This window comes from Nicotiana sylvestris, chromosome 12 (assembly GCF_000393655.2).
Source record: "Nicotiana sylvestris chromosome 12, ASM39365v2, whole genome shotgun sequence".
Classification (NCBI taxonomy): Eukaryota; Viridiplantae; Streptophyta; class Magnoliopsida; order Solanales; family Solanaceae; genus Nicotiana; species Nicotiana sylvestris.
Genome location: NC_091068.1, coordinates 50,271,168 through 50,281,919, shown reverse-complemented (window position 1 = coordinate 50,281,919; position 10,752 = coordinate 50,271,168). Strand labels below are relative to the sequence as shown.

General features: G+C 38.2%; 1 long non-coding RNA gene across 2 annotated transcripts; it reads left to right on the top strand.

Annotated features, from left to right (window-relative positions):
* Positions 1 to 372: 372 nt before the first annotated feature.
* Positions 373 to 9,762, top strand: LOC138884187 (uncharacterized). Of its 2 annotated transcripts, XR_011404357.1 has the most exons (3): positions 512 to 1,228; positions 5,627 to 5,777; positions 9,389 to 9,762. It is a non-coding gene; the product is annotated as an uncharacterized lncRNA (long non-coding RNA). The 2 variants fall into 2 exon arrangements; XR_011404356.1 differs by lacking the exon at positions 5,627 to 5,777 and having other exon boundaries at positions 373 to 1,228.
* Positions 9,763 to 10,752: the final 990 nt, after the last annotated feature.

Below are 10,752 nucleotides of genomic sequence, written 5' to 3'. Positions count from 1 at the left end.
ATACCCGTGATGACAAAATCAGAGGCGACTGTAGACATGTGATTTTTGACCCTCCCCGAGATTTTACCCATTTTAGCGTAAATATCCAATTTAGGCCTAATATCGATATTTCAATTATTTTTGACTCTTTTACTTTATTTTATCAAAAAAAATGAAAATTACAAAAATATTTCTTCTTTTTAGTTGCTTTTAGTTTATTACTTTTCGTGAAACTAAAAATATAAAAAATAGTACCTTATTTTTATTTTAATATGATATTTGAAAATACCAAAAAAAAGATTTGTTTTAACGATTAGTCTTATCTTAATAGTTATTTTACTTAAGTATGATTAATTGATAAATGAAGTCGTATTTTTAGTCTTGTTCACGGAGAATGAATAAAATTTGGGCTCAAACAACTCATTTTTAAGCTTAATTTTCGGACCTAGCCCATAACAACCCAAACCCAATACCCAATATCCTTAAAACCCTAAACTTAGACTTAAAAGGACCTAGACCTAAAAGGGCATCAGTCGTTCCTACACAAAAGAACACTCCCAAGAAATGAGTGATCTTCCCCAAGTAAAAATCTAGAAATGGAATCCCTATTTCCAATTCCATTCCCCACTGTATTTTCAAATCAAATCCCCGCTCTGATTTGAGGTCTTCAGACGCCTCTCATTTCCTAAATAAAAATTTTAAACTCAAAAACCTTTCTTCAGCTAGCGGCCTCACCCAGTGCTTGGAACCTTGGGCCGCCGAAGACCCCTCTGCCGATAACCACCAGAAACAATCCCTTTCTCTAGTTAAAAAATAGCCAAAAAACGCAGTTGAAATCACCTTGAGCAACGCTGCACAAACTAGCCATGGACATCACCTAAGCTCCCTTAGAAACAACCATCAAAATCCCGGGCAAAGCACAGTCAGAATCAGTTCACAAAACACACAAACTCCAGTCAAGCTCGAGCTTTGCCGACGAGTTTTCCGTTCGAACTCCGGTCACATTTCAATTCTCGTATAATTTTCAATCGGAGTTTGCTGTTGCGCTTTCATTTGGCGGAGCCTTTGCTGTACGTTGGTTTACTTTGGGGTTTCTTAATATTCTAATCCAAAAAGGAGTTACTGCAGTGAAAGATCTTGGGGAGTTTGGGAGCTAGACAAGGGAAAATCTGACAAAAGGGATTACAGAACAATAGTTCTTCAAAATAATCTTGAAATCCTTTTCATCAGTGACCCAGAAACTATTAAAGTATGTTACTTTTATTCATTTGTATTTTACTTTTGTACGTTTCCTTCAATTCCTCTTATATGGGTTTAGCTTGAAATTATTTGGTTTCATTAATAGCATATTAATTTCATTTTTGTTGTTTTATTTTGGAGTATCTGTTAGTGTGCAGCTTCAAGGAACCTTGGTTTGGTTTGGACCTTAGTTTAATTGAACCTTTGTTCTTGAAAATGCTTATTTTAATTGCACTATATGTCAGACTGATTCTATCATATCAAATTTCCAAATACTGAAAACTTAGAGAAGGATTCCAATCCAACACTTTTGTTGCAGCTGATACATAAATTTGGCCTCACAATAATCTCAATTAGATTAGGAAATAAAGCACAAACATCATAGCTTGCTTTAGGTGCGATTAATAATAAATCGTCGTGATTGTGGGTACGGTTCTCGTGGCATAGTCATGATATATTAAATCCAAATGCTGGGATGTATTTCATGTGACCCGACCATAATTTTGAATAATAATAAATAAAATAAACGTGTCGTGAATCTTGGGTGCATTTCATGTAGCGTGGTTTACGATGTGTTTTCAAAAATAAGCAAGTGTATGACGATCATGAATTTTCCTAAAATAATTAAAAGTGGCTAGAAAGTTAAAAATGCAATAGTTCTAAACATGTATTAAATCAGATAAACAGACCAATATTAATAGTTCAGCGACTGTGATAAAACCACGAAACTCGTGAATGCCTAACACCTTCTTCCGGGTTAACAGAATTCCTTACCCGGATTTCTGTGTTTGTAGACCATAAATAGAGTCAACTTTCCTCGAAATCACGTAAAGGCACGTCAACAGGCTATAAAGAAACAGTAAAAGCCAGTAAAAACAATGAAACAGTGGAAATATGTAAAGTCATTTTAGTTCAGTTTAAGCTTCTTTAGAAATGCATTTTTAACAGTTAAGCAATTAAATGCAAAACAGCTAGAACAAATAAACACATAAGAATCCAGCCCTCGGGCACAATGTCAACAGAATCCGCCCCTCGGGCAATATCATGGAACAATCACAGCCCCTCGGGCTATATCACATGTCACAATGGGTACCCGCGCTCACTGGGGGTGTGCAGACTCCTGGAGTGTCCCCTTACGACCCAAGCGCAATATCAAGCCATCTCGTGGCATAATCACATAGGCTTTCGGCCTCATATCAACAAGCCACCTCGTGGCGTAAATTCTCAGGCCCTCGGCCTCATAATCATAATCAGTGTATCACTGCTGCGGCGTGCAGCCCAACCCAAAAGTATCCTCACAACATAGGCCATCGGCCTTACTCAGTCAGAATCTCATAAGCCACTCGGGCAACAGTAAAACATGATGCTCAGTCCAAAATATCACTTAAAGTATCATTTAATGTGTTAAAATAAAGTAAACATGGTTGAGTTATAAAACAAGTAGAATATAGCATGACTGAGTTCAAGTATAAAGTCAAAACAGTAGGGAAATATCAGGAAAAGTCCCCTAAGGGTTCAAATAGTTGGCACGAGGCCCAAATATGGCATTAAGCCCAAAACATAATGATAACAAATAATTTTCAGTCAAATACGCGGTAAAACAATCATTTGGGATGGACTAAGTCACAATCCCCAATAGTGCACGACCCAACGCTCGTCATCTAGCGTGTGCGTCACCTCAATATAGCACAACGATGTGCAATTCAGGGTTTTATACCCTCAGGACAACATTTACAATCATTACTCACCTCAATCCGAGCAAAATCCTACTCCGAAATGCTTTTGCCGCTCAAATCGGCCTCCAAACGTCCCGAATCTAGTCATAATTAACTTGATTCATTCAATACATATTATAGGAATTAATTCCATATGAAAATACTAATTTTTCAACAAAATCCGAAATTAACCCAAAAATCGCCCGTGGGGCCTCCATCTCGGAATACAACAAAAGTTACGGAACGTAAACCCCCATCCAACCACGAGTCCAACCATACAAATTTCACCAAAATCCGACATCGGATTGGCTTTCAAATCTTAAAAATTTGTCTTTATGGAATTTTAGAAAATTCCTCCATTTCTCTTCAAATATCAATAATCTAATGCCAAAAATGAAGATTTATTCATGAATATAATCACAAGGGAGTCAAGAACACTTACCCAAATTTTGTGGTGAACTTTTCCTCTGAAAATTGCCCAAACCGAGCTTGGGAGTCCAAAAATGAAAGAAAATTCGGACTGCTCTATCTAGAATTTTTCGCGGTACTATTCACGGATACTGTTCACGGATATTGTTTACGGATACTGTACACGGCTACTGTACATGGATACTGTGCACGTATATTGTTCACGCAGGTGCGGTCACTATTCACACGTGCGAAAAATGCAGAAACTGCCCAGAAAATTTCAGCAGATAAATACAAGTCCGAATTGATCTGTTAACCTTCCGAAATCCACTCGAGGCCCTCGAGACCTCAACAAAATACACCAACAAGTCCTAAAACATCATACGAACTTAGGCGAAACCTTAAATCACATCATAAAATGCTAAAACCGTGCATCACACCCCAATTCAAGCCTAATGAATCTAAGAAGTCCAACTTCTATATTCGATGCAAAAACATATCAAATCAAGTCTGAATGACTTTCAATTTTGCATACAAGTCATAAATGACATAACGAAACTATGAAAATTTTCATAACTGGATTCCGACCCTGATATCAAAAAGTCAACCCCCGGTCAAACTTCCAAACTTAAATTTCTTATTTTCGCCATTTCAAGTCTATTTTAGCTACGGACCTCGAAATAAATATCCGGACACACTCCTAAGCCCAAAATCACCATACGGAGCTATTGAAATTATCAAAAATCTATTCCGGAGTCATTTGCTCAAAAGTCAAATCTCCGGTCAAACTTAAAAAATCTTTAGCCTTAGATTTCTAGATTTCGTTAAATGATGATAATTTGATCTAGGGACCTCCGAATTCGATTTTGGGCATATGACCAAGTCCCAAATCACGATATGGTGCTACCGGAATGGTCAAAACTCAAATCCAGGTTCGCTTGCTCAAAATGTTGACCAAAGTCAACTTAGTTGAGTTTTAAAGCTCTAATTTACAATTTAATCTATTTTTCACATAAAAACCTTCCAGAAAATTATACGGACTGTGCACGCAAGTCGAGAAATAATTAATAGCGCTCTTCAAGGTCTTAAAACTCCAAGATGAGTATTAATTTAAAGATGACATTTTGGGTCATCACATAAACACTCAATTCATCATATCCGTAAAAGTTGTTTGTGTGTTAGTTAAGCCAAAGGACACAACAAGAAACTCGTAATGACCATATACGGTCCGAAAGGCTGTCTTCGGAATATCTTCTTCATTAATTCTTAACTGATGATACCCAGATCTGAGATCAATCTTCGAAAAATGCTTAGCGCTTTGCAATTGATCAAACAAATCATCGATCCTTGGAAGAGGATACTTATTCTTTATGGTTACCTTATTCCGCTTTCGATAATCAATGCACATCCTCTACGAATAGTATTTCTTTAGAACGAATAGCATTGGAGCTCCCCACATGGAAGTACTGGGTCGGATAAAACCCTTATCTAAAAGATCTTTCATTTGAGCTTTCAATCCCTTCAACTCGGTAGGAGCCATCCTGCACAGAGGGATAGATATCGATTGCGTATCGAGTGGCACAATGATGGAAAACTCAATCTCTCTCTCTGGTGGTATACCCGGGATCTCATCACGGAACACATTAGAAAATTCACTAACAAATGGAACCAATCGTGAAATTCACTAATATAGAGGCAATTTCAAGCTTTATTCATGCTAGATCCTACGAGATTCGCCTCCGATTTAGCTTTAGACTACTTGAAAATTTAAAAAAAATGGATTTGAGAGCATCTTGGGGGAACTAAAGTGAGTGATATCTCCTAGAATGAAAGAGAAGAGATGTGCACTACCCTTTTATACTTAGTCTAGAAAACTCTGCCACTCCGAATGCCAAATGGGTTGCCCCGCACCGGCCACTGCGCCCGATGGGACAACTGGCGCAATTTGGTCACATGTAGTCACCCCTGTGCACGTGCCACCATATGGTTGGTTGTACTTACCTCATGAATCTTCAACTTTGTATGTGGGGGAATAGTGTGGGTGTAACAATTTCAAGAATCTATATGAATTATTAACATACAAGATATGAAATTTTGAAATAAAATTTGAGGTTTTGACTACACTTTAAGAGAGTGTATTTTGCAGATTTGAGGGTTTGGACTTGATTTTGGAATCTAATCACATATTTGGACTCAACAAATTATGAGTCATCAGGATTGGTGTTGGTTCAAAATTTTAAAATTTTAAACATGCGGGCCCGGATTGAATTTTGTTGATTTTTTAGGGATTTTCTAAAGATCAAAGCTTTACGGATTGAGGTTACTTCCTATAGCATTGTTTGACTTTCTCGGATGATGTTTTGGCTTGGATTTACATAATTGGAGGGCTAGAACGAGATTTTAACGCGATTTGAGGTTGAAGTCTAGTCGGATGCGGTAAGTGTCTTGTCTAGCTTTGGTTGAGGGAATTTTCTCTAATAATTGATATTGTTTGCTACATGGAGGAATGATGTATATATGAGATGACGGTTGTAATATACATGTTCCAAGAGTATTCACACTAGGGGTGGATTCTAGACTACTTTATATGTTGTTTGGTTGTATGTTCTACTTGTTGTATATTTTACTCAACTGATTGACTACATGAGCATAATAAAATCTTGCTAGAGTCAATTTTGAGGCTAATGGTACCTAATTTTGAGCATGATGAACTATTTTTGAGTTCATTGTCATACTTGCTTTAGACATAGACACACGTATATTATGAACACACACCCGTATTTGTTATTCTTCTGTTATGCCTTAAATTGATGTAGCCTTGTTAAAGACTATGAAATGAATTTTGATGCTTATTTGGGCATGAAGATTATTCGGGATGACGTATACATGTTAAGTCCTTGGTCATACGTACATATATGCATACATCTTATCTATGGATCATTCTTTGTATACATGCATACATCCATGTATGTATATTTCTATATCAATGTGCATTATATATGATTATCTCTTATTCATATGCATACAACACTGTACATGGTTCTTGGATATGGGCTAAGGTTATAGCACAAGGTGTTTGCCCTGTAAATATTTTGATATTGTTATTGATTTGGCATAAGGTCTTTGTCGTGCAATCATTGTGATATTGTTATCGATCTGGCATGAAGTCTTTGCCGTGCGGTGACTGCGATATGATATTATTTTGGCACGAGATCTTTTCCATACGATTATAGTGATATTGATATTGATATTTTGTAGCACAAGGTTTCTACCATGCAATGCACGAGACTTCGGCCGTGCAACACGTGGATATGGATCTATCCCCTAGGGTCTCCCTCTCATATTTTTCTATGGATGGCGTATATGTAGGTTGTGAGAAACTGATGAATCTCTAGTTGATTGTGATGTGGGATCTGATGTGATGAGTTATTGAGCATAACGGTGGAAGCTTGTCCATTCAAGTGATTCATGCATTTACATGCATTATCCATGCATATCATCTATATATTTTAGCTGATGCATTTTATATATGAATGAGACTTAATAGTAAGTTGTTGGACTCTTGGAGAGTGTCGGGTTGAGGTAAAAGAGTGTTATCATCATACATTGATATGTTGGACTCATGTAAAGGTCTCATAAACATACCATTTAGAAATTGATATGAAATTAGATCTTTGTTGTATATAGACACTCTTCATTCATGTAGAAGTATTGAATACACATGACTTGGTGCATTATCTTTTGTGTGCAGAGTTGATGCAAGTTGTATTTGCTTTGACCTGTTAAATTGTAAAGGCATGTTTTTTATTTCTTCGTTAATCGTGCACATTTATTTGCGATATCCATTGTTCTATGACTGTTTCCTCGGATACTTTCTTGCCCTATATATGTTATTGCGCTGCACATATTATATTAGTGACTATCTTTTGACTTAAAAACCTCATCACTAATTTACTAAGGCCAATCAAGATACTTACCGAATACATGAGATCGGTTGTACTCATACTACACTTATGCACCTTGCATGCAGATTTTGGAGTTAAGTTGTTATGAAGGACGAAGCCTAGCATTAAAGACGTACCAACATTCTAGATACAAGCTACCACTTGTTTATAATAGTTTAGGACTTATATTTCTGTTTATGTAAATTTCAAATAGATGATGTATCTTTCTTCAAACTAGAGTTGTATTCTTATTCTTAGTCGCTCATGACTTATACTACCAGTTCTTGGGATAGTTATATTGTAAGGCCCCGTAATATTTTACCTAAAACCTGGGAGTTCGTGTTGCCGGGGTAAACATATGTGTTAATGATTATAGAGATTCTTAACAGCGAGCTTGTGAGCCGCGGTGCAGACTTTTTTGATTGAACAGTGCACTGGGCATTAAAGGAAAATGTTTGGAAGAAAAAGGCATTTTTGCGGTCCACTATGCGGCCGCAGAATCACTCTACGGGCCGTAGAATGGCTGCAGAGTAGGGCAAAAAACTGGGCAAGTTTTAGATGGCATTTTGCGGTCAATTATGCGACCGCAGAACAGGTATGCGAGCCGTAGAACAACCGCATACCCCAGGTAGAGGTGCCCAGTTCTGGAGGGCCATTTTCGCGGACCACAGAAGCATTATGCGGTCACATATATGCGACCGTAGATTGTGTTTCGGAGCTTCATTTTTCTAATTTTACAACCCGACCCCCATTTCATTTATCTATCTTAAGGGTTAATTTTTTGGAGGATTACTTGATGTTTTCGAGAGAGGGGAAAGATATTCTAGAGAGAGGAAAGGGATGGGTAAGGATTTCACTACTCTACCTTGAATCAAACCTTGAAATTTCGTCAAAGGAACTTGCTAAGGCTTCAAAGAGGTAGGAATTTCTTTCCCCAATTCTTCAATTTTGGGTTTGGAGTTGATTATGGGTGATTAGGGTAGATTTATCATATGCATGAGCTAATAGAGACTATGGGGAAATTGTTGAACCATCTTGGATAATTTTATTCTTGAATTAGTTGAGGGAAAGGTTGGGTCATAGTGGTAACAGCCCTTACGTTACAAATTTCCCTAATCATGCTTGTAATTCTCCCCTCCTCTATAAATTGGCATCATTAGGAGTGTTGGGACATTATCATTGCACTACGAAAAGTTCTTTCGAGGTATGAAGGCTAAACTCTATTTCTGTTATTAAAATTTTCGTATTCTTACAAAATTCCATCATAGGAAGTTCAAACTTAAAATACTATTGATGTGGGATGTTTGAGCCCATAAATTGATTCCCGATTGGCATAACGTGTTAGAACCCTCATGGGTTAATGATTCTCCATATTTGACTTAATTATGTTATACCCCCTCCCCCATTTGGGGAAAAATATTGTTATGAAATCAATGTGATTAAATTCTTGTTCCCATATGAAAAAAACTTATGAATTAATGTTCTTGTTAAGGCCAAAGGTGCTAAAGAGAGTGAATTGAAAGGGAACCTTTTGCACAACTATTATCATTTGAAAATCTAAATTTCAGTATTGTGGCTACACCTCCACCCGCATACATTGGGGTGAGGCGGCAGGGCCACTTTGTTTATAATTGTGATATTGTGGTTGCACCTCCACCCGTATACAATGGGGTGAGGCGGCAAGGCTGCTTTGTGTAGGGTTGTATTATTGGGATTTCACCTCCACCTGCATACATTAGGGTGAGGCAGTAGGGTCGCTTGTGTAGAGCTGTGGTATTGGGATTACACCTCCACCCGCATACATTGGGGTGAGGTGGTAGGACTGCTTTGTGTAGAGTTTATGGTATTGTGATTGCACCTCCACCCGCATACATTGGGGTGAAGCTATGGGGCCGCTTTGTGTAAAGGTGGTTACAGACTCGACTTAAAATTTATGAATGTTATTGAAAGCTCTTGATAAATTTGCTTTGGATTTAACGGTTATCTATGCCATTCTATTGTTACCATGACCCATCATATTCATGTTGTATTTCCAATTCCTTGATTAGATGTTTTGTTTTCATACTTGTATTATTCGACATGTACTAACGTCCCTTTTGCCAGGGCCGCTGCATCTTTAATGGATGCAGGTAGTTCCACAGCAGAAGGCATTGACAAGTGATAGCGGTACACATCTTCCCAACTCACTTGGTGAGCCCTACTTCATTTCGGGGTTGTGCATCTTTTGTTCCGTGTGTATTAATATGTTTTGAAGTATAGCCGGAGCCTTATTGCTAGCACCATCATTGTACTCTTTTGTATCTATTAAAGGCTCCGTAGACATAGTGTGGATTGTGTAGTGGTGTTGGGAAGGTTGAACTAAAAATATCGTAATTGTATCATATGCTTCCACTGTTAAACTCTGGTTGTGAAATGTATTAATTTGGAGACTTATAAATGATTCAACTAATGGTAATGAACTGGAGTAGTACACATGACTATCTTATTATCTAATTAATTAAATATATCCATTCTTTATTTATGGGTGAGTTGGGTGGAAGGAAATTTAGCATGCTTGCTCGGCCGGGTTATCTCGGTTGAGCACCGGTTGCGCTCTCCGAGGTCGAGGCGTGACATATATTGATTTTTGCAGTCTTTGTACGCGGCGAAATTGAGGACTTAATTTCTCGCTATCAAGTCATTTCGGAAGAATGCCTCGAGACCCTGAGGACGGGGAACCACGACCGAGTCCTCTCCCTCGGGGCTCGTCGAGGCCCGACTCAAAGAAGATGGAGGTCGAGGCCAGAACAAAAGGGGAAGCTTCCAAGGCACACGACTAAGTCTGACAACGTCGGCCTATCCATAGCCTATGCCAAAGCGTCGCGTCCAACCGTCCCATCTCCATACTTTGTAATTAATGCATGTTGTACTATAGCCGAGCTCCCCTCCTATATAAAGGGAACCCTCGCTACTTTGTGATGGGCTGATGTTGCTCCAACTATTTCTCCACAAAGATCAATAATATCTCTCTCTCTCTCCCTTTTCTCTCTAACTCACTTGTTCTTATTGGCTCGAGGCCACTTTAGCATCTGTCATCCCCCCCGTTTGTTCTTCATTTATTGCTTGGTATTAGCCATAAAGAGCCTTATTTAATCATATCTTAACTGTTATTTCATCCCTGACTACCCCCGATAGCTCGAGATCGAGCCCAGGTATCAACCCCAAGGTCCTCCGTCAACCAGTCCGAATCCAGGGCAGTAAGCCCCTCGGTCTGATTACTACCTAGTTTTAGCTTGCATTTCATCGTTAAACTTCGTATTCCTAGCATCATCTGCTCTAACAACTAGCATAAAAATAGATCACATATTTTTAGAATCTCATTTACAAATTTAAGTGTTGTTACCATTTTCATGGTAAACAGTTTGGCGCCTATCGTGGGGCTAAAAATAATAGCGATTATTTTCTTGCTAGTTCCATCCCAAAACGCA